At 20.8% G+C, this 25,303-nt stretch overlaps 1 non-coding gene and 1 further gene across 2 annotated transcripts; both read left to right on the top strand.

Annotated features, from left to right (window-relative positions):
- The first annotated feature begins 4,686 nt into the window (after positions 1-4,686).
- Positions 4,687-4,771, top strand: Bm16549. The gene has a single exon (XR_006228067.1). It is a non-coding gene; the product is annotated as an Unclassified non-coding RNA Bm16549 (non-coding RNA).
- Positions 4,772-15,947: 11,176 nt separating this feature from the next.
- Positions 15,948-16,121, top strand: Bm16822. The gene has a single exon (XR_006228113.1). The product of XR_006228113.1 is annotated as a pre-microRNA Bm16822 (primary transcript).
- The last annotated feature ends 9,182 nt before the right edge of the window (positions 16,122-25,303 follow it).

Here is a 25,303-nt window from a genome sequence, read left to right as displayed (position 1 = left end):
TTATTATTATTATTATTATTATTATTATTATTATTATTATTATTATTATTATTATTATTATTATTATTATTATTATTATTATTATCATTATTATTATTATTATTACCATTATTATTATTGTTGTCGTCATTATCATCATTATCATTGTTATCATTATCGTTGTGTCGTGCAAGTTTTAATTTAAATATAATTTTATTTGTTAAAGTTGATAAGAATATTTTAATACGACCTGTTAAAATGCATATTAATATTAGTAGCATTTTATGATCCATTGAAATGATAAGAAATAAAACTACTCATAAGCATACTGGTTATTATTCAATGAACTGGTATGAAAATTTTGATAAGTCTGATAAGGCAGCATTGATAAGAAGAGAAGACTTGATAAAAATGATAATAATCTAAGTTCAACATTTTATTCGTTTTATTCGTAGGTACTAATCGTTAAAAGTATTGCTTTTTCATCAATTTTAAAAGTTTTTTTTTTTAAATAAATTAAATTATTGATTATAATACAGTAAAAAAAGAAAATCCATCATTTCAATTGTTTTTATTATTAAAAATTTTTACGAAAAATAAAAAGATGAAATGAGTGAGAGAGAGAGAGAGAGGGAGAGAGAGGGAAAGAGATGAAAAGAGAGAAGATGATAAAATTTGAATTACTGATTACAGTATTTACTAATAATGCAAATGTTATTCCGTTTAAATGATATAATTTGAAAATGTATACAAATTATCAGAATGATTCATCCACTAAATAATAATATGATATTATCACTAATACATCATTAACTAATCCAATTTAACAATTTTAATTTCTCTCCAAAATTTTTCATTTACTTATTAAAATGCCATCATGAATAGAAAGGATCATTGATAATGATTGATGTGATATTTGGGATTTATTTGTTGCCTTTTTAGAATTATATCTTTTCATTTATCTTTTATTGATATTATTTATTACTTAAAATCATTAACATAATTCATTGATAAAGAAAGAAATAAAAAAAAAAAAAAAAATCGATCAAATCTGTTTTGTTTATTTAGTCGAATAAACAAATAAGATTATATATTAATTAAGCAAAATGTTTACTTTCCTTTTTTGAAAACTTTTTGCTTCCTTTCAAAATATTTAAAATTTTTGCATCTTTAAATTTTATTTTTCTTTTCTACTTTTATTATTATTACTGCTATTTTTTTTTCATCATTATAATTATTGTTATTAAATTAATGAATTTATTACTTTCCGATTTAGATTTCAAAAAAGAAAAAAAAAACAAATGAAAGAATAATAAAATAATTAAATTTGAGTAAAGAACGAATAATAAGTAATAAAAAGAAAAAATAGAAATAAAAATTATTTTCTATTACACATAAACAATGTAAATAAATTATATTTATAATTTAATAATAAGCAAATTAATATTTATAAAATATTTCTAAATGTTATATATTTAAATGTTATTTTTTGAATATTTTTAAAAATTTTTTAAATGTTATATAATATAGGTATTAATAACAATTTTTTTTTTCAATTATTTTCTAATTATTTTAGAAAATATTTTTATAATGAAATTTCTAGAAATGATTATGCGCTATATTTTCCATAATTTCATTTTGTCAAATGCATTTTGAATTATTAAAGCATTGTACATCCTTCTTTTAATTACTTTCAAATCCATGTCCAATTATAATTTATTATGTTTTAGCTAACAAATTAAAATTATAAAATCGATCAATTTGTCAAATTGTTAGAAATATTTTATTTACATCAAATGATTTTATTACAAACATTTTAAACTTAGATATATTAATAGAAACAATTTTTGCAAAATTTAATTGATGGATACACTATAAAATCCTTTTTGTTTATTGCAATGATTATTGTTTATTATAATTTATTAGATGCTAAAAATCATCATTAAGTATGAGTAGTATTAATTAATAATTAGTGAGAATTTAATAAATAAAGTAAGAAATTTTGTATTTTCTTAAATAATTTTTCTATATGCAAGAATAAAAATAATTTGCTTTCTTCTTTTTTAAATCATCAATTAACTCTTTATTACATTAAATTATGTAACTTTATTCAATTATTTATTTTATTTTTTGTAATATGATCTAATTAATATTATCATTTATTGGTATATATTTGTTTATTCACTTGTTTATTTACCTTTTTTCTATTACTTTAAATATTTTGATATTAATATCAAATGAGTAACAAATGTTTAATCATATAAATGTTATCGTTGAAGCGGAAACGAAAATGGATTAGTAGAAACTAACCATTTTCCTAATGGTTAAGGTAAATATAAGTAATAACCAGTAGTTTGGCAAATCTAAAGTAAACACTTTTTGAAATTAGGCTTATCAAATTTAATAGCATCTCCAAATTATGTTTAAATTTGGTAATGGAAGCATTAAAGAATGTCATCTTCATTACATCTGTTGATAATAATAGATTTATTAAATTTATGCAATTCAAAAACTCCCATAATAATAATAATAATAATAATAATAATAATAATAATAATCAGTAATAACGACAATATTAATAATAATAATATTAACAATAATAACGGGACTAATAATAATAATCAATAATGATAATAATGACAGTAATAATAATCACGAAACTGTTAATACTCATAATGATAATAAACAATAATAACAATGATAATAGTAATAATAAATAATAATAACAATAAACAAAATAACAGTAAATAATAATATTAATAGTAAAAAATAATAATAATAATGATAACAGTATTAATAAATAATAATAGTAGAATAACGACAACAATAATATTATTAATGTCAGTAACAAAAACAATAATAGCGATAGTATTGATAAGCAATATTATTATTATTATTATTATTATTATTATTATTATTATTATTATTATTATTATTATTATTATTATTATTATTATTATTATTATTATTATTATATTATTATTATTATTATTATTATTATTATTATTATTACTGTTATTATTGCTATTATTATTGCTATTGTTGTTATATTAGTTTAATTTTACTTTATGTTACTATTTGCATCTTTCAGAACCAAATGTTTGTCTCATATTTAATTTAGCTAATATCTGGATGAGCTGCCTTTTAGCATAATGAGACGTAATATGATGCAATTTGCATGCATGGTGCTGCAGCGTAATACATACACGTTTACATTTAATATATGCATATAAATTTTAATATCTTTTAGCTTTTCATTACATATCGGATATATGCAATGCATGCAGCATGTTCAAATTATATAAATTATAGAATACATGCATGCATGCATGCATTCATCCATTGCTTTAGACTTCTTGACATAACCGGAAATGTGTAACATTATGTATAAAATAGAATTTAATGCATGCATGCGCTAGCTTTAGACTTTTTGAATGATGCAGGAAATGTTTTATGAGAGTAATAGGGAGAGAGAGGGAGAGAGAGAGGGAAGAGAGAGAGAAGAGGAAGGATTAAAGAAAGTGATTGATGAATGAATGTATTGGAAAGATTTTGAACATTTTGATATTATATTTTGTAATAAATTTTACATATATCAATTTTTTAAAATAAAATTAAAAAGTTTTTTTTTTTCTTTTTTTTTGTGAATAATATAATTTTATTGTGATAATTTCACGGAAAATATCAGAGAATTAAATGAAAAATGCGAATGAAAAAATATTAGTAATTAATTAACAAATTAATTAATTAATGGTATCATAAATTGATTGCTTTCAATATATAATGGAAAAATTTTAGAAATTTTAATATTATAAATTAATAAATGATAAAAATATTTATCGATGAAAAAAATCTTTTTCTTTTTCTTTCTTTTTTATTGCACAAATGTTTTAAAAAACATTAATGAATTTAAAAATGTGAAATATTTGATGCAATTAATTTAATAAATTTTTGTAATTGAAAGATTGGAAAAAAAAATTTTTTTGTACCAATAATTAATGCTTAATAAATGTTAAACAAAGTAATTTTTTTGGCTCTCTTTTACAAATAAAACGAAAATATATTTTTTGCATTTTGGTAAACAAATTTTGTCGCATTATTTTTTATTGAAAATTTTATTCAAAAATAAATCATTTAATTTATTTTATTTTATCTTTTTTTTTTTCTTTTCTTCCTCCCTCTCATTCATTAATCAATGAACAAAACAATCATTTATTTAAAACGAATGTGGGATTTCTTGAAAAAATTGTTAAACTTCTTTTTTTTGTTATACAAAAAATAAACAAACCATATGGCTTAAAAGAGTACACAAATATTTCGACAAATGTATTATCAAATGAACGTATCTGAACTTTTTTTTCTTTTCCTTTTCTTTTTTTTTTTGTTTTTTATTTTTATCATTTTTTTAATCAAAAAAAAAAAAAAAAGAGAAACAATTTCATTTACATTAAATTTATAACAAAAGGAAAGAAAAGCAAAATAAAATAAAATAAAATAAAACAAAAAAACAAAGAAAAAATATTCATTTAATTCATTAAAAAAAAAAAAAAAAAAACTTAATGTAATATAATTTTTTTTTTTAATTTAATAAAAAATTTTTACATACTTTATGTATTATTATTTTATTTAAATATTAGTCATTGGTAACTTTTTCATCAACTTTTCTCACATTATTTAATTTATTTCATTAAATTCATTTATTGTTCATAAATATTAAGATGTGCTTCTAATGCATATACATGCATGCATGCATGCACGCATGCACGCAAACACATTGGTCATATTACATTTATTTTCTAATAATAATAGTTATAGGCAACATTTCGTCAACTTTTCTCACAAATAATTTCCCCAGGGATAAATAGTTTCAAGGATGAAATAAATATGTATGTGCGTGTGTGCATGAGATGTCACATTGGTGACACTTTTGATTGTTTGCTAAATTTGGCCATGAAGGGATGATACATCAAATTAGCCTATGTTACAAGACGAGCCAAGGAAGAGCCAAGTAGTTTGGAGCTATTAAACAAAACAAAACAAAAACAAAAAAAAAGTTTCAACGTTTAGTTTCTTTATTTCTTTATTTTTTTGTTTTTTTTTTTTTTTTTGATCGAAAACGAAATAGTTTTATAGCAAAAATTAGTTCAATTTTACATTCATTTTACGATTATTTTTCAACAATAAATGAAAGTTTGTTTTGTTTATTTATTTATTTGTTTGTTTATGCATTTATATATTTATTTGTTTATTTTGTTTGTTTTTTTTTGTCACAGAGATATTAAATAGATGTTTTTCTTTTTTGAGAGAAAATTACATTTTTGCCTTCATTTGCTTATATTAATTTGATTGATAAATTCAAGTGAGTATGAAAGTTTATTTTTTTTTTTCTTTTTTATTTTAACATTTCAAAGTTTAATCTCTATTAGATATAAGTTTTTTTTTAAAAAAAATTTAATTAACATATAAAAAAATTCTTTTTTTTTTTTCAACTAAAAGAGGAAAACATTATTTTTCTATGAAATACAAATTTAATTTATTTTTCTTAAATGATAATTTTATGAGAAATCTTTGATAGCATAAGAGGAATCATTGATAATTTATGTTTTGCATTGATTACACACACAAATCAATAGAGATCATAAGGATAAATTTCAAATTAATAACAATTATACAAATTTTCTTTCATAATTTTACACTTTCTTCAGCCAATTTATTAAAAAAAATCGATAACACATTTATATTTTAGTAATATTTTTTCTATTTATCAATTTTTTGATAAACAAAATTTTAAATTGTAAATAATAAAATGCAATTATTATTTATTATTAATTTATTTACTATTATTATTTATTTATTGTCATTATTATTTATTATTGTTTATTTATTATTGTTACTAATATTATCATTATTACTACTATTGTTATTACCACAAATATTGTTATCATTATTGTTATTGTTATTATTATTATTATTATCATTATTATTATTATTATTATTATTATTATTATTATTATTATTATTACCATTAATATTGTTTATTTATTTATTGATATTATTAATTACTATTACTATTATTTATTTATTCATTTATTTATTATTCATTTTTTATCAAATAACCATTAAATGGATGATAACTGTATTTCTAATTTGATATTTAATTATTATCATTATCACTATCATTATTATCATTATTATTATTATTATCATTATTATTATTATTATTCATTTTGTGAAAGAACCATTGAAATGATCAAACATTTCTAATTTGATATTTGCAATGCCACAGCGAAAGCACTGAAAGATGCCCAATAAAATTCTCACGACAAATGACTGCTAATTTACATATTTCCTTTTCCTCTTTATATTAGCAGCAGTAGTTGCATATGTATAAATGTACACACTGTGAAACATATTTATTTAATTATAATATGAAAGAAAGAAATTGAATTTGTTATTAATTAATAAAAACGAATTAAATTCCTTTCAATTTTATACAAACAATTAATATTAGATGACAGTATTTTTAAAAAAATAAATAAATAAACAAATAAAAAGCAAAAAAAATAAATTTATTTTGTTATTCAAAAAATTTCATTTCATTTAGAATTTAAAAAAAAAAAAACAATTAATATAGTAATATTATTAATAACATTAAATATAAATTAAGATTAATGCAATAATAATAATATATGATTAGTTTTTTTTTATCGTAAATGAATAAATGAAATTTTTAATTAATTAATTAATTAGATAAATGTATGAATTTGTACAAACATTGGTGATAATTTTTTAATTTTTTTTTTTTGAATATTTTTTGAGTAAAACAGACTAATGTTTTCAGTGCATAAATTAATGTTTTTTTTGCTAGCATTAGAAAAATTTTGTATAACAAAAATATATATAAAATAATTTTGATTTATAAAATTTAAACAGTTAATTTAAATAAAATATTCAAAGCTAAAATGTATTACTTTTAAATTAATAACAAATTGGTGGTAGCATATAATATAATTAATTATTTGTCTGCCATCGCCATTATATGAAAATTATTAGCATTGTTACTGTCATTATTAATAATTCTAATAATATTATATTTGTCATTTGTCTATCTCCCATAATCATCTAAATAATCATATATCTTCAAAATCATTATCATTATTTGACCATTTATTTATATATTTATTATTATTAATTATTTTACTCATTTACTACTGTTATCATTATCATTATCATTATCATTATTATTATTATTATTATTATTATTATTATTATTATTATTATTATTATTATTATTATTATTATTATTATTATTATTATTATTATTATTATTATTATTATTATTAATTATTGGCATTGCTATTATGACTGTTATTGTATTATTATTATTCCTATTCTTCTTCTTCTTCTTCTTCTTATTATTATTATTACCATTACTATAATCGTCTTATTATTGCTGTTATTACTACTATCGCTATCAGCCCAATCATCCATTATTATCTTTTCTAATGGATAAACAATCTCTCTTCATCCAACAAATAGAAATTCATTAGTTGAATTGTTTCTTCCTGTCATTTCAGAATTGCAATTTTCATTCTATTCTCATCCATCCAAATGAATAGAAATTAGCGCAAATGGATGAAAAGCTTTGAAGTTATTTTCATTTATAAATTGCAATGGTTTAGTTTATTCAATTTATACACCTGTAATCAGTCACATTTATGCTAAAACAACACTAATTCTTATTGAAAATGAGCAAAAAGAAGTAGCAAAAATGACAGAAAATTAATATAATTAAGCAACACTCAAATATTTTTCTTATTTTTTTAAACTTTAAAAATATTATACTCAAATAATTTGAAATTTTTTGCAATTTTTTTTTATAACGAAACGAAAATCTTTTTAAAATGATGATAATGATGATGATGATAAATTGATCCATCATCTATAAATATTATTATTACCTTAAAAAATTGTAGTTTAGAATAAAGTATTTTTAGTTTTACATTTTCTTTTTTTTGCTCTACATTTCTTGTTTATTTCAAATTTAATAGCATTTTTTTTTTTTTTAAATTTATTTATCTAATTAAAATTTCCCCTTTTTTTTTTTGCTGTTGTTATTATTTTCTATTATCATTCAGATTAAACATTACTAACATTTTATGAATTAAATTTTGACTTCTATTTGATGGTAATTTATAATTTAAATTATTTAACAAATGTTTTCAGTAATAACTTTTGATTGATTATATTTTTTAGATGGAAATGCATAACAAAAAATTTTGTGAAGTTTTTTTCATTATTATATATTTTTAAACATTTTAAAACTAGTTTGTGTCAGTTTGAAAAAATCACACTTTTTTAAGTTTGAATTTCATTTTGAAATGTACGATTTTGACTTCGTTTGTTTTCTTGAAAAAAAAAAAAAAAAGGAAAGGAAAAAAGAGCATCTAAAAATTTTTCAATTTTGATTTTTTCATATTTACATTTCTATACTTAAACAATCCATAAGTATTTTTTTTTTTATTTTATAAAATTAAAGTTTTATTGCTTACATATATTTATTTAGGCAGAAATATAAAAGTAATTAATTATTGGAACAAAAATTAATAAATTCATTTTGTGTTTTAAATCAATATTTTATATTAATTATTTTTATTTGATAATTTTATATGAATTAATTGAATTATCATTTTTTTTTTCCATTTTTTAAAATTACTTAAACATAATATATTTGTTATACGAGTTTTAGTAAGGATTAAATAATAGTAATAGTAGTAGTAGTAGTAGTATTAGTAATACTTATTGTTGTTGTTGTAAACGATGAAGTGATAAAATTTATACTTTGAAAATTTAATTTACATATGAAGAATGTGAGATATTTGTCAGTTACAAAATCTATTCCATTTATTTTCCATTTTCCCAATGGAATTTCAATTTTAAAGAATTCAAATTTTAATGTTGAAAATTAGCATAACTGTGAGTAATGGTGCATTTATAATTATTTGATCGTTTTACACTACGAATTGATGATAATAATGATAATAGTAATAGTGATGATGATAACGATGATATTGTGTGATAAATGATAATTGCAACTGATATAATAAATTTAAAATTTAATTTAATACTTATTTTATTGTTTTATGTGAGATGTTTTGAAGGGATGATGAGAGGGAAGCATTTAGAAATTAAAAATTACTACTAAAATTGACCTTAATATTTCATTCCTAATTTTAATCTAATCTTTTATGACATTAAAATGCTCATTTGCATGATTAAATTTGTAATATGAGGAATGATTGGGCATAGGCATATTGAGATGCATCCATGCTTATGTTTCAAATCTTCATATAGTTTCAAATTTAATTAAATTTAATTCAATTTGAATAAATGATTAAAGAATTCTGAAATTTGCAATGAATGAGTGAATTATTATTATTATTATTATTATTATTATTATTATTATTATTATTATTATTATTATTATTATTATTATTATTACTACTATTATTGTTATTGTTATTATTATTATTATAGTTAAAATGAAAAAAAAATTAGATGAATATAAGAAATATAATAATAATAATAATAAATAGAAAAATACATTTATGCATCATTTTTTTTCCATTTTTTCAAAATAATTTAATTTGAGAAATAAATGTGATATAATTAATATTTAACTGTTAAATAAAAAAAAAAAAGGGAATAATATAATAATAAATCATTTTTTTATATAAATTTTCTTTAAATTCTTTTCGTTTATCAAAATTTTACACAATAACAATCATTGATATTTTATTAAAGAAAAGAAAAAATTTTTCTTTAAAAAAAAAAATTATTTTTGTTTTTTGAAAAATTACACAAAGAAAGGATTTTGTGTTTTAAATATTTTTATTAATTTGTAAATTTTAAATTTCAAATATTTTTTTACCAATTATTTTGAACAAATTATATTAATTAAATAAATTTAGATTTTACTTTATTCATATTTATAAATTGTTGTAATTTATTTAGTTCTACTGTCTATTTAAGGTTATTAAAATCTGTTTTCATTATTTTATTTTATCAATTACATTTAATATTTGTGTAAAAAATAAAAAATACTTTATATAATTTTAAAAAAAAATTTCTACTGAAAAATTTTGCTCTTTTTGAATTTTTTTAATTTCAAAAAAAAAAATAAAAATTAAAAAGCACTTTGAAATCACTGATAAAATTGCAATATTTTTCATCAATTAATTAATTAATTCAATTTTGTTTTATTCATATACAACTATTAAAGAGGAATTATTATTATTATTTTTTTTTTGATTTGTGATTTTTTTTAATAAAATCAGAATCTTATCATTTTGCTTTCAGTAGAATTATTAGTTTTAATTTAATAATTAAATATAAAAATAAATTAATTTAAAAATTTTAACAATTAAAAATTAAAGAAAGCAAAATTGGTGATTTTTTAATAAAATTGTTATGTTTTCATTTTTGCTTTCAGTAAAATTATTAATTTTTATTTAATAATTAAATATAAAATTAAATTAACAAATCTAATTTAAAATTTATGATATTAATGTCTTTTTTTTACAAAAAAAAAAGAAGAAATCTTTAAATATTTTATTTTTTGTAAAATATAATTTTAATTAATTTAATCTTTCATTATTATTACATTCGAGTTATTTAAATGAAACTATTAATATTTCAAAAGTAATAAAATTAAATAAAGAATAAAAAAAATAAAAATTTAATTAGCTATATATATATTCACTATCATTTTAAAATTAGATTAAAATTTTAAAATTAAAATTAATTTGAAAATTTCAATTAATTTATTATTTTATTTAAAAACATAATTTCAATGATGTCATCTATTTGTGTTATTTCTTTTATTGCTTTCCTAACTAACTAACAAATGTGTTTTGATACTAAAGAAATTAATTTAATTTAAGTGAAAAAAGAAAATAAAAATAAAAAAAAGCAAAGAGAGAGAGAGAGAGAGGAAGGGAGAGAGAGAGAGAGAGATTTAAATTAATTTTATATCAGTAAAAAAAAAAAAAAACAAAGTGAATGATATAAAAAATGAAAAAGAATGATAAATATATAATTTTGAAAATAAAATTCGATATTATACGCTAATTAGCTTTGTCGTTTGTTTTTTTTTTTTTTTTTTTTTTATAATTGACCTTTAACCTTTAACATTGGCAGTAGAAAATGGTAATAATATTAGCTAATTCATTATATCATAGTAGCAGTCAAACTTTTTCTTACAGAAATATTTTATGATAAATATTTTCCTATCAACTGATAAGATTACAATTGATATGATTATTTTGAATAAATAAATTATCGAATATTTAATATATCTAACATTTAATGCAAATTTTTTAATAAAAAAATTTTATTTGTTTATTTTTTTGCTTTCTTTGATACAAAAATTTTAATAGTTTTAATAAATTTGCAAATATTTTCCTCTCTCTTTGTTTTTTTTTTTTTCGTTTTCATTTTTTTATTTTTTTTTTTAAAGGTAATTCAATTTGTAACAAAATTTAAAAATGTTTAGCAGTTAATTTTCAAATGAAATGAAATGCTTGTTGTCTGTTTTTATAGCGTATTTGAAAGCATTGAAAAAGATTTAATTTATTTCATATGTAACACTTATTGAATAATTTTTAGGTGTTTATAAAACAAAAATTTTTTGTTTTCTTTATGAATTAAAAATTTACTATTAATTTATTAGATTTGAAATTAAAATTTAATTAACTTTTAATTAGGGAATTTTCTTTTTGGATTGAAATTAACAATGGTTAAAAATTATGCATATTATTATTAGATTAAACTTTTAATCAATTAATAAATATCGAAATATGTTGAATGAATGAATGAATTGATTAATTAAATTAATTAATTTAATTTTTTTAATTTCAGGTGAAAAGAAACAAGAAAACAATCAATCAATCGATATTGCTAATATATATTTTTTCTTTAACAAAGCGAAATTTCTTCAATACAATTATCTGTTGTTGACATAGCAATATGATTGGTAATTGTGAAAGCGATGAACTGATGGTAATCATAAGAATGATTTTGCAATTCTATGCTATCAGTTAAAAGTTTTGCTCGTTGATAAGTGATAAGAAAGAGGTATTCATTTTATAAACTTTTGCTAAGGTATATAATATAAATATATGTTAATAGATACTCAAATATTGATAGTTTAGTTTAAATGTTCTTTCATCTTTTATCTTTTTTTTTTTTTGATTGCAATTATTTTAATTTTTTCTTTTACTTTTTAATTATTATTAATTAATTATTTTGTTTTTTTTTTCTTGAAAAAACATTTAAAAGAAAAACAAAAAATATGCATTATAGAAAAGAAATTGAATTGTTTTTTTTTTTTTAAATCAAATTTTCAATCAGAAATTGATATTATAATAATAATAGAAATATAAAAATTAATATTAACATTAAATTATATTATTATCAATTAGAACTGAATATGAAATGTGAAAAAAAAAATATTAATATTAATTATATAGCATAAATGACAAAATTGAATTTCAATTAATTTCTTAAAGATAATCATAAATAATACGAATAATTTATATGAGACTAACAAATTTCAAGATTTTATTATTTATTAAAATATTCAAAATTTAAAAGAAAAAAAAAATAGCAAATAAAATAGATTTGAAAGAAACGTATGAAAATAAATATAAATGTATAAAGCTTAAATGACGTAAAAATTACATTCAACTTTTAATTAATAAAATTAGGATTAGCTATGTCAATTTAATGGATAAATTTGAAATATTATCAGAGATTAAAATTTAAAAGTATTAAATTACGAATTAAATATAAAATATTATTAAGCATCAATGATCTCATCATAAAATGTTGAAATTATGAAGTTTTTCACTCAATTAATGTTCAAAAATAAAGAAAAAAAAACAGTCACAAATGTTTAAAAAAAACCAATCAGAGAGAGCGAGAGAGAGAGGGGAAAAGAGACAGACAGACAGAGAGAGAGAGAGAGAGGAGGAAGAATAGAATAATATTACTAAAAATTTGTTATTTTATTTTTATTATCCTATATCTATTTAGCATTGTTTAATTAATCTGATCATATATTTCACAAATCTTGACCTTTTTTTTTTTTAGAAAAAAATGAAACTTAAAATCCATTAAAGTTTTTTTTGCAATCTTAAAAATTATATATTATTGTAAAATTAAAATTTTTGTTCTTTTTTTCTACTTATCATAAATAATATATTTGATAAGACAGGTTTTTCATTTCTTTTTATCAAGAAAAAAACAAAAAAAAAAAGATAAATAGACCGGTTTTTTCTTTTTTTTTTTTTGGTTGGGTAACTAAATGAATAGAAAGAAGGTAAAGGTTTCAAGAAAAGAGACATTTACCTGTCAATTTACAAATCTTCTTCATTTTTTTCTTTTTTTTTTTTAATTTAGTTAAAAAAAAATTTTAGTTCTTTTCTTTCTTCCTCTTTTCATTTCTTTTGTTTCATTGCAATTTCGCACAATTTGAAAAAAAGAAAAAACCTTTTTGTTTATGTTTTTTTTTTTTTTTTTTTAAATTTATAAAATTAATTTCAAATGATTAATAGTTTATAGATTGAGGAAAAAAAAAATTTTTTTTTTTGAGAGAAATAGAAAAATGAAGGATATTAGAAAGAAGAAGAAGAAGAAGGAGGAAGAAGGAAGAAGTTAAAGGGTAAAAGAAGAAAAGAGGATAGATTAGTACCTATGCCAATCTATCTATTTTCAATTTTTATCACTTCAAATAACGACCGGTTTTTTTCTTTTTTTTTTTTTTCTCTTCTTTCTTTCCTCCATTTTATAAATTTCAAATCAACAATTTCATTTTGACATCGATTTGAAAAATAGATCAATTTAAGATAGATAATAGTAGTAGTAGTTGGTTAGTAATACAAATAATATGTATTATTTGTATATTTTAAATATTACCTATGCTAATAATTAATGTCACAATAGATTGAGTGGAGCAAAAATTATCTATGACTAATGATTAACAATACAATAAGGATGACGATTAAAGGCTAGTGATTAACGTAATTAATGATACAGTAAGATATATTGTGGTAAATGATTGATGGTACAATAACAGAATCTATGATTAGTAATTGATTAATAATGGTTACAGTAGGAGTATGATTGGTAATTTAGCAAAAGTTATATTATACATGACTAGTGATTAATGATACAATAAGAATAACTAAAACTAGTAAATAACATGATTAGCAATGCCAATAAGATTTCGTGGTAATTGAGTGATGGTACAATAAGTAGTACCTATGATTACAGTAAAAATTATCCATGAGTAATAATTAACAATACAAATAAAAAGGATAATCTTTAATGCTAATAATAAAATGATTATTGGTATAAAAATATATCCGATATAACTGATAAGAAATGATAATAATGATAATGATAGAATAAGATTATTAGTAAATGATAGTATAAGTAGTCATTGTAAATAATAATAATAATAATTGATAGTACAATAAAACTTATCCATAAATTAAATAATTGATAATTATATATGGCTAATGATAATTGATATTAATAGATAATGTTATTGAATTAGCATTTATTTATAAAGTAGGACTATTTGATAAATCATTTATTTATATTTAAATTCCTCTTGTCATTTCCGTTTTTAGTGTTTAAAACTTTTTTTTTTTTTGTTTTGTTTAGAAAAGAATATCGTTATGTCTTCTTGTTTGATCAATAATATTAATTAATCATTCCCTTATTAGTTCTCTTTTTGGAATAAATAATACAAAAATTAATTAACATTATCATTTAATCACCTTATTCTATCAATTATTCACATATCATATGTTATCAGTGATATGATTAAAGATTTAAAATTACATACTTTTATATTTTATTACTTATCATGTAAAATATGCTTTTTAACAGTGAATAAATGAATTGATTTTCACACTTTGTCAAATGTCTTTTTTGATGCTTATCTTATCTTTTTTTTTTTTTTTTTTTTTTTTCTAGGACAAAAGATTACTTTTTGAATTTTACTCTTTGAACAATCCTCCATGTACTCTTGTTAACCTCTTATTAGGATTAATTATTTACTTATGTTAGAAATTTTAATTCTCTAAATCATTAATAATTATAAAAACAAAAAAAAAAAAAATTCATTTTTTTTTCCACAAATATTCCTTAGATATATTTAAAGCTTTTTTCCATTTTTCACATACATTTCCATTTATAAATTTTTCTAAATTTAAAAAAAAAAAGAAAATATTTCGTTTTCTTTTTTTTTTTTTTGAAGAAATAAAAAAAAAATGAATTTGATAAAAAAAAAGAATTTTTCAAATTATTAAATTTAACATTTTAGAAAAATTTCAAATGTTACAAAAAACAAAAATAAGCAAAAGAAAAAAGGAAAAGATTAATTTGAATTAAAATGGTCCCTTCAATTACTTTTTAAAATCTTCTCTTCTCTTCCCTTTTCCACTTTCATTTACACTCATTAAATCTATTATTAGCAAAATATATTTTGGTTGGTTAGCTTGAAAATGAAATAATATTGCAAAATGTAAAAGTTACATTTTCAAGCTACCATATACCTTGTTTACCGAAAAATGGGTCATCATTAATGATTTTACTCCTTCCTAATATTATATTTACTCTCTCTAACAGCCAAACATTTCAATCCTTGAAAATTCCTTTTCAATTTTATATATAAATTCATCACCATCACCACCATCATCATCATCATCATCATCATCATTTACCGCAACAACAATATTTGAATATAAACATGATATTATTTGTTATTTGCTATTATTTACTACCTACCGTAACACACTTTTACTCCACCCAGAAATGCTAAAATCTCTTAGGAATAACCTAATATTTTTGAATGAATATCAAATGAATAACATAATACTTAAGAATGAATGATGATATTGAGAGAGAGAGAGAAAGAGAGAGAGAGAGAGGGGAAGAGAGGATGAGAAAGAGAGATTGCATCTATACTTTGTACATATTTCATTTAATAATTTAATCTTTTATATTAACTTATCTTTCTTTCTCTTATTATCTCCTTCTCTCTTTGTCTTTTCCTCCATTTCAATATCATTCTTCTCGCTAATTCATTTTAACATTTTATAAAAGTATTTTCAGTGATTGTTTCTGATTTAATAACCATAAAAGAAGCATCCATCCATCCATCCAACCATCCATCCATTCATCCATTCATCTATCGTTGATTTAGATTTCTGATTAGGGCGGAGAATATTACGATCATCATGAATCGATCAATCAACAATTTCTTCATTCCATCTCAAAAATCCCTTTTCTTTCTTTCTTTCTCCCTCCCTCCCTCTCTCTCTCTCTCTCTCTCTCTCCCTTTTCCTCATATGATCATTTTAGAAGAGTGAATTTACAATGAGTTGTGATTCAATTCATTGGCTTTATGGTTTCTGCAATATTTGTTAAATTGAAGTATTTACTAGTCAGTTAATCAACAGTCCAATCCTAGCATAATTCTCACTTTTGCATTTTCATTTATTCGAACGAATATCAATCACAGAACAGTTTACGTTTTCACTCATTCTTTTGGGTCATTTCTACCTGAAATCGTCAATTTGAAGGTAAGAATTTATAATAGTCTGTGTTATCATTTGATATGATTCAATTATGAATTGAGGAATAGCTCATATTAAAGTAATAAAAAGTAATTAATTAAATGGTATCATTAAATGCGCTCAATTTCAATTGAATGCTAATGAAAAAAACAAAGCAAAACAAAACAAAAACAAACTTTAAACGTTTATTAGAATTATTATAAGTGTGTGTATGAGAGAGAGAGAGAGAGAGAGAAAGAGAGAAAGAGAGAATGTAGTAATTCCAATGAAACGAATATTTCATTGAAACATAATTATTTCATCAAAATCCAAAATCATTTAAATTCCATTTCCACGAGTTCAGAATTCAGGATCAAGTTCCAAACCAGATTCCAGGATTCCAGATCACTTCGTTTCCAAATCAGTAGAATTAAGGATCAGAATGATTTGAATATCAGATGAGTTAGATTCACAATTACTTGAATTTCTAGTCAATAGGATTCAGTTCAGTACAAATTCATGATGATTTGAATTCCATGAACATTGAAATTCAGAATCAGTTGTATCCAAATGAGATGAGATCAGAATTCAGAATGGCTTAAGCTCCAAATCAGTTCGAATTCAAAATTACTTAGATTCTAAGTCAATTAGAATTCGGAATCATTGACAATTTGTTTCAGTCATTTGTTGTTTCATCTCAATCAAATTTAAAAAAAAACAAAAAAAAATTTAAAAACAACGTTAACGTATTTAACGTAACAAACAAAAAAAAAGTAAAATTTATACGTAAAACGTGTAAATAATTCCATAATACTACAGTAATACCAATTTAATTGATATTGCATATTAATAAAAATAAAAAGATATTTTTATGTAAATATATTAAGCTTACATGTATTTACATAAAAAATTAAATTTAAAGTTAAATTTTTTTATTGTGCAATAATAATATTTTAAATTTAATATGCATTTATTTTTTTATCGAATGATATATTATTGTAAAAATTTAAAAATAATTGATAAAATTTTCATTCTAATTAAATTGAAAATAAAAATTCATAACAAATTATATCAAAAGATTATTTTTCCTTCTTTTTTTTTCCTTTTTAATCACTATTTATACATAATTTTTTCTTTAAGATTAAATTTTTTTTTATTGTATATTAAATTTAATATATTTGTACGTAAAATTTAATATTATATATGAAATATACACTTAATATTTTAAATTTATTGTAATAGAAATCACGTACGTATGCTTACGTGTACTTGTACGTGTGTGCGTAAACAATTTTGTGAATAAAAAATTTTACAAAGGGAACAAAGAGAGAGAGAGAGAGAGAGAGAAAGAGGGAAAGAAGAGAGACGAGAAAATGTAGCTTTTTCCTTTTATTCATTTCGCATTTTCTCACGTGCAATCGTTTTTTAGCATTTAAGCATTGTCTGTATTAAGCGCTGTTGTCCCGTAGCGCTTCGTCTTTTGTTTAGATGACATCAAGAGAGAGAGAGAGAGAGAGAGAGAGAGAGGGAGAGAGAAAGGGAAGAGAGAGAGGAAAGGATGAGTAATTTCTTATTTTTTCCTTCATTATTATTCTTTCTTTATTTCCTCGTTCATTTCTTTTTTTTTTTTATAAATTATTTTTAATATTTAATTTTAATATAATTATTAAATGACAATGATTTATTGAAAGTAATTAATTCCATTCATTAATTTGAATAAGAAATAAATTGTTTAATTAATTTAATTCGAATATTTATGTGTTAAATATGAAATAATATAATTTGGTACTAATTGGATAAGATAAAATTATTACGATAAAGTAATTTGTACTATTAGACATAATAATTTTTTATATTATTAGCTAAGGTAATTTCTTACATTAGACAAAATAATTTCTGATATTAGTAAAGATAATTTCTGTTCCTGTATAAAGTAATTTTTGTTTTAGGTAAGTTTATTTTTTGGTATTAGATTTTTAATATATATAATTTTGGATTACCTAGTTTTTTAAATGTTTAGACATATTTGTGATAATAGATAAAGCAATTTCTGAATATTCGGTTAAAATACAATTAATGAACTGATTAATTAGATATGTAATTTATATGATGAGATTTAGTATAGTAATTGATTGATTGATTGACTGATTGATCGACTGATTGATCGAATGAATCATTTATCAGTTAGTTGAATCGATAAAATTAAGTGCATTGTTCATTAAAAATTTCCATTTTCATATTTTATCTTTTATACCCTTTGTTAAAATTTTATTTATATTTTGTTACTAACTTTTTTTTTTTTTTGTTTCATAGTTAATTTGTTTTATAAACTTCCAAATTTTATATTTTAAATTAAAGATTTGCTTTTATAGAGAAAAAACAGAAAAAAAAAGGGCAAAAATGGATGAATAATAATTAATTTGGAATGTTTTGACAGAGAAATTACAAAATTACCGTATAATTTACGTCAAATAAATGATTTTTACGTTTGGATGTTTTATTCGTTTTACGTGTGATAGGTATAGCATTCAATTTTTTATGATTTTGGCGTGGAAATGTTGAACTAATTTGGTGTTCGATAGATTATTATTTGAGATTAATAGATAGTTTATTTATAAAATTATTGAAAAAATTGGAATTTATTTTTTACAGATGATTTTACGTGAATGACGCTTTCATCATATAGAAATGCACTATTAAGCGGAAGATACAGTAAGTTAATAATGATAATAATAATATTTGATAATAATAATAATAAATAAATAAATAAATAAATAACAATAAAACAACAGTAACAATAATCACAGTGATAAGTAAGGACAATAATAATAATATCGTTGGTAATTATAGTAATAGTAATAGTAGTGAAAATTTCAGATCATTTCAGTGGATCAATTTAAATTTGATCTTAAAAAGTTTTTGTATTTCCAAAAAATAAAACTGAATTTTAATTTCATTTTGTAGCAAATTCATTTGAATGGATAGGCATTAATAAACATTTTAAAATGTTGAAATATTTAATAGTAATTTGTTGATTTGTTTAGAATGAATTAAATTCATCAAATATATACTTAATCTGAATGAAATAAATTATTTGATCGTCTGATCAATCAATCAATTAATGATCAATTTATCAGTTTCTTATCAAATTTTCCTATCGTTTTCATAGCTTTTATGCTATATGCTATTTTATCTAAGATTTCTCAAAAAAATTTTTTTTTTTTTTTTTGCTTCTTAGATATTTGTTAAAATTTTAGCTAAATCAAATCATCGTACTTTTTTTTATTTCTTCTTTCTCTCTCTCTCTCTCTCTCTCACTTCCTTTCTCTCTCTCTTCTTTTACCCTTATCTAAGTGATTAGCACTGATATATGATTGATAATAGAGAGGAGAAGATGAGAGTTAAAAGAAAACAAAAATTTTATTGTTGTACAATTTTTCGTTGTTTTTTTTTTTTTGTTTTCTTTTCTTTTCCTGAACTAATGATATACCCAATATACCATCACTATTCCTACTCAACTATATTTCTTTCTTTTCTGTTTCTTTTTTTTTTTATTTTCCTTTACCCATTTATTTACTTTATCTAACTTTTTAACTTTACATTTATCTTTTCACTTATTTCACTTTCTTTTTACCCTTTTTTTTTCTATTACTTCTCCCTCCCTCTCTCTTTTTCTCTTTCCTTATTTTTATAATATGTGTTTATTTATGACAATTTTATGTTTATTTTACAATTTGAAGAAAAAAATTTGTATAAAGGACAAAGGTTGAAATATTATGAAACATAAATTCTCTTTTTTTCTTTTTTTCCCTTTCTTGTCACACTCATGTTTACGTTCCTCTCTCTCCCCAGATCATATAGAGTCCCTCTCTCTCCCCTCAGATCATCAAGTCCCTCTCTCTCCCCTCAGATCATTTGGAGTCCCTCTCTCTCCCCTCAGACCATCACATTCATGTTCACGTTCCTCTCTCATTCATTAAATTCCAGTTCTAGTTTCGTTTATTGTCATTGTTGTTTGTTTGTTTATTGTTGTTGTTGTTGTTTACAAAAAGGAAAATGTATGTGATAATGTTTATAGAAAGAAAGGCTAAAAGAAAAGGAAAGAAAGCTAGTAGTAAACAACAAAATGTTGAAATTAATTTCTTTCATTTTTATCTCTCTTCTCTTTCTCTCCCTTATTTTCGATTTCTTCTCTAAAGATGAGAATGAAATAAAAAAGATAAAATATTTGCAGTGATAAATGATTAGATTAAATTTCATGTCAGGAAGGCTAATTATTAATCAAATATTGCTAATTTGATGATGACGTATCTCGGTAAATAAAGACGTAATCCTTTCACGTGTGCGTACGTAAAATAAACGTAAACCGATGATTTTAGATCTTTTTTTATAGCTGTTATTATTATTATTAAATGAAGTATTTATGTAAGGTAAGAAATTTAAATTTTTATTTGATTAGTTATTGTTATTAAATGAAATATTTAATTGTCAGATTGATATATTTATGAAAAAATGGGCAAATTTTAAAAGTATTATTTAAGTTTGCAAAAAAAAAAAAAAAAGTAATAAATTTAGTTTGGTGAAGAAAAGGTTTTCCTAATTATATATGTAAAATACTAAAATTATACATTTTAATTTAGATGTATCTGAAAGAATTTTTAGTAGCAAAATGTAATTAGCAAATTTTACAGATAATTATAACTTAACCTTTTGCAACCGAAACTTTTTAATTTAACGTTTAATAATAATTGAATTTTTTCCTTTTCCTTTTCTTGCCAACATCAAATTTTCAAATTTGATCGTTTTTCTTTTTCATTTTATTAAAATTTAATTTCATTTTTTATTCATACCACTTTATCACTATCTTTAAAGTTAGAATGCGATATTACATTTTCGAGAAATAAAACTTTAATCATTATTAAATAAATTCTTAATTCTTATTTGTGTTAGATATTTTACAATGATAATTACTGATTAGCATTATCATTAAAAATAATTTATACATTTATAATCATTTTAATTTAAAAAGAGGGACGAATTGAGTAGTTTGAAAGAAATGAAATTATCAGTAAAACTATCAGTAAAATTTTTGATTAAAGTGTGAATTTCTGATTCATCGTTGGGAATACATAATTGCACTGATAAAAATGATAACTTTGATTTTGAATGATAAAAGTATATCGTATCCGAATATTTATTGATAATAACACCGGGAATGATAAGTTTGATAATCAAATTTATATGCTTCTATATCTGTATACATATTTTGAAATTATTTTTTTAATAATTTTTTTTTCTTTTTTTATGCAGGTGTAATCAAAAAGATATTACATTGGTATATTCTATAATTAGAAATATTAATTAATTTAAAATTGAAAGTTTCATCTTACTAATAATCCATTATTAATACATATTTGCTTGCTTTTTGTTTTCATCAAATAATTATTACATCAAATTAGAGACGAGAAGAGAGGAAAAAAGGAAAGGAAATTTTTTATGAAATTTAGTTTTAAATTTCTATTAAAACTAGTTAAATAATATAAAATGATAAAAATCAAATTTTTCTTTTTTTTTTTTGCTTTTCAAATTGTTTTCAAAGCAAATGTTTAGTAACTTTTACAGTAATTAATTAATTAATTAATTATTATGAATTAGTGCTATTAAATAAATTATCAAAAAATGCTACAAACTTACATGTGCATGTGATACTTGTAATAGTTGTGTGTACAGAGAGTTTCTTTCATCTTTAAAAACAGGTTTTTGTATTCCTAAATAAAATCTTTTGCACTTCGTCACTTTTATATAATTATTTATTTACTCATTTCTCAATGTGATCATACTGCTTTGCTTTTTTTTTTTTATTTATTTTTACTTTCTAAAAATGTTATCAAAAAATTTTTCTTTCACTTTTTTTTCATTTCTTTTTTTTTTTTTTATTCCGATTTTTGTCGATTGATAATAAAAAAAGAAAAGTGCATGTAGTAATCCGGAAGAAAATAATTCGATAGAATGTTTGCATCTATGATTTATATATTTATTTATATGTGTTTATATATATTTTCCTTTTTAAAAAAAAAAAAAAAAATTGAAATCGGGAACAGGGCGGAGTAGAAGAATGAAAGATGAATTAATGGTGAATAGCGGAAGAAGGAAGGAAAAACTGGAGAAGAAGGTGGGTGGCAGAAGAGCGGATTTTAATATGGAAAGGGTTGAAAAAAAAATATATGAAATTTTTGTGATGGATTCTATCGACCTACAAGAGAGTAATGAAATCATGCGGTGTGCTGTGCTGTGGTGCGGTGCGCGGTGCGGTGCGGTGCGGTGCGGTGTGATGCGGTACGGTGCGGTGCGGCATAATTCGGAGCGGAGTGTAGTATGGTATGGTGAGGGAGATAGTTTGGTAGTTATTGATGCTTCTTGCTTCTTATTATTGGGTTTAATTCTAATTTTGGATGTCACCTATATATGTATTTCTTTTTTTTTAAACAAGTAGTAAATAATTGAAACTTTAATAACAGTTAAAAAATTTTTTTTCTGTAATTTTATTTTAGTAAATAATAAAAATCAAAATTTGATTATATTATAGCTTGCTTGTTATTATTGGGTGTATTCCTAATTTTGAATGTCACCTATTATATAAATTTTTTTCTACTTAAACAAGCAATAAATAATTGAAATTTTAACAACATTAAAAAAATTTTTTTTTCTGTAATTTTATTTTAATGAATAAGAAAAATAAAATTTTAATTAAATTATAATTTAATTTTTACTTTTTTTTTAAAAAAAAAAGTTATGTATTTGTCTGAAGTATTCGTATTTAAAAATGAAAGTTTAATTAATTAATTTTCCTTTCTTATTTTAATTTTTTCTTTCATTCTTTTACAGTCTTCTTTTATTGATGTAAGCAGTATTTAAAGTAAAAAAAAAAACAAAGAGCAAAACGACAATTAATTAGCTTATAAGAATGAAAATTATAAATACACTTCTTTTTTTCTCTTTCCCTCTCTCTTCTACTCTCTCTCTCTCTCTATTTTATATTTTGTTCATTTTAATTCTTTTTAAGAAATTAATTTGTCGTACAATTGTCGTTTATACTTCAAAACAAAATGTTTTTTTTTTTTCTCTAACCAAAATTTGTTTGCATTAATTTTTAAAATTTTTATTTTCTAAAAAAAAAAAAATATTTTTGATGATTTATCATTATTAATTAAATAATAATATTTTATGCATTAAAAGAATTTAAAAAAGAAAACATTTAATACTTTTTTTAAGTAAGTAATTTTCCTTTTTTTTTTTTTTTTTTGTGAAATGAAAATTTTTTTTTTGTCTTTTTTTAAATATTTCTTTTTTCTTTTTTTTTAAAGAGAAAAGTATATTGTTAAAATTTTAAAAACGACGTTTAAATAGAATATTATGATAATATTTAGCAAAGTAAAGAAAAAAAAAACATAAACAGAGAGAGAGAGAGGGAGAGAGAGAGATGGAAGAAGAAGAAAAGATTGTTCAAAGGTTAAATGAAAGAAAATTTTTCATTGCGAACAATTATGGGCGCAAATAATCAGAAATAAAGCAAAAAAAAAAAAAAAGTCGAAGAAAAGTATATGAAAGGACAAAAGGCTTTTCTATTTGTTTTCAATTTTCTTTTTTTTTTTTTTTTGCATATTCAAATTTATATATTAATAAGAAGAAAGAATTAAAATAATACAAAAATAAAATTAAGAAAATAAATTTTTCTTTTTGTTTTCTCTCTTTAACGATTTTTGTAAATAATATTAACTAACATATTATATAGTAAGTGTATATGTTTAATTCTCTCAATTGATAATTTAAAAGGGAAAGAAAATTTTTCAAATTTTTACTAAAAAATTATTATAATAGAGAGTGGTGCGTAAAAGATATGTAATTTTTTACAGAAATGTTATTTGAAATAGAAAATATGGGAATAATAATAAATGATAATAAATAATGATAAGTGATAATAATAATGATAAATGATAATGATAATGAATGATAATAATAGTAATTAATAATAATATGTGATATTGATGGATTAAGAAGATAGTAGAAAAGGTTAAAATGAAATGAAGTGAGAGAGAATTTCGCAGTTGGAAATGAGACTGATGGAGAGGGAGAGAGAGAGAGAGAGGGAGGGAGAGAGAGAGAGAGATGGGTGGATGGATGGAAATGAAGTGATATATTTCATAAAAAGTTATATCCTAGTAGATTAAAACATTTTGTTAAGTTACGGCGGACACACACAATGTTACTGATATTTTCAATTCGATCATATCAATCAATCAATTAATCAATCAATCATTCAATCAATTGATCGGTCCTAATAACCATAGTTGTTATTAGCACAAACAGTTAAGCAAAAGAATTTGAAAGAAAGTGTTAATACCATTGTTCCCTCCTTTCTCACCCTCTCTCTCTCTCTCTCTCTGTCTTTCTACCCCTCTCTGGGGTGTTTTATTTTATCTTAATGATTTCATACAATGTTTAGTAAAATTAATTAGAATTAATAATGAAAAAGTTTCGTGTTTTCTCTTCCTTTTCCCTCCGATTATTGTCTTCAATCTCTCTTTCTGTATTTAAAGTGCTGAATTACTACCATATATCACCTTTCCCCTTCTCTCTCTCTCTCTCCCTCTCGTAATAATAATAATTATTACTATTATAATAATGATTATTTTAGT

Source organism: Brugia malayi (assembly GCF_000002995.4).
Source record: "Brugia malayi strain FR3 genome assembly, contig: Bm_v4_Chr4_scaffold_001, whole genome shotgun sequence".
NCBI lineage: Eukaryota > Metazoa > Nematoda > Chromadorea > Rhabditida > Onchocercidae > Brugia > Brugia malayi.
The sequence above is the reverse complement of the archived record's forward strand: the minus strand, read 5'-3'. Positions and strand labels throughout refer to the sequence as shown.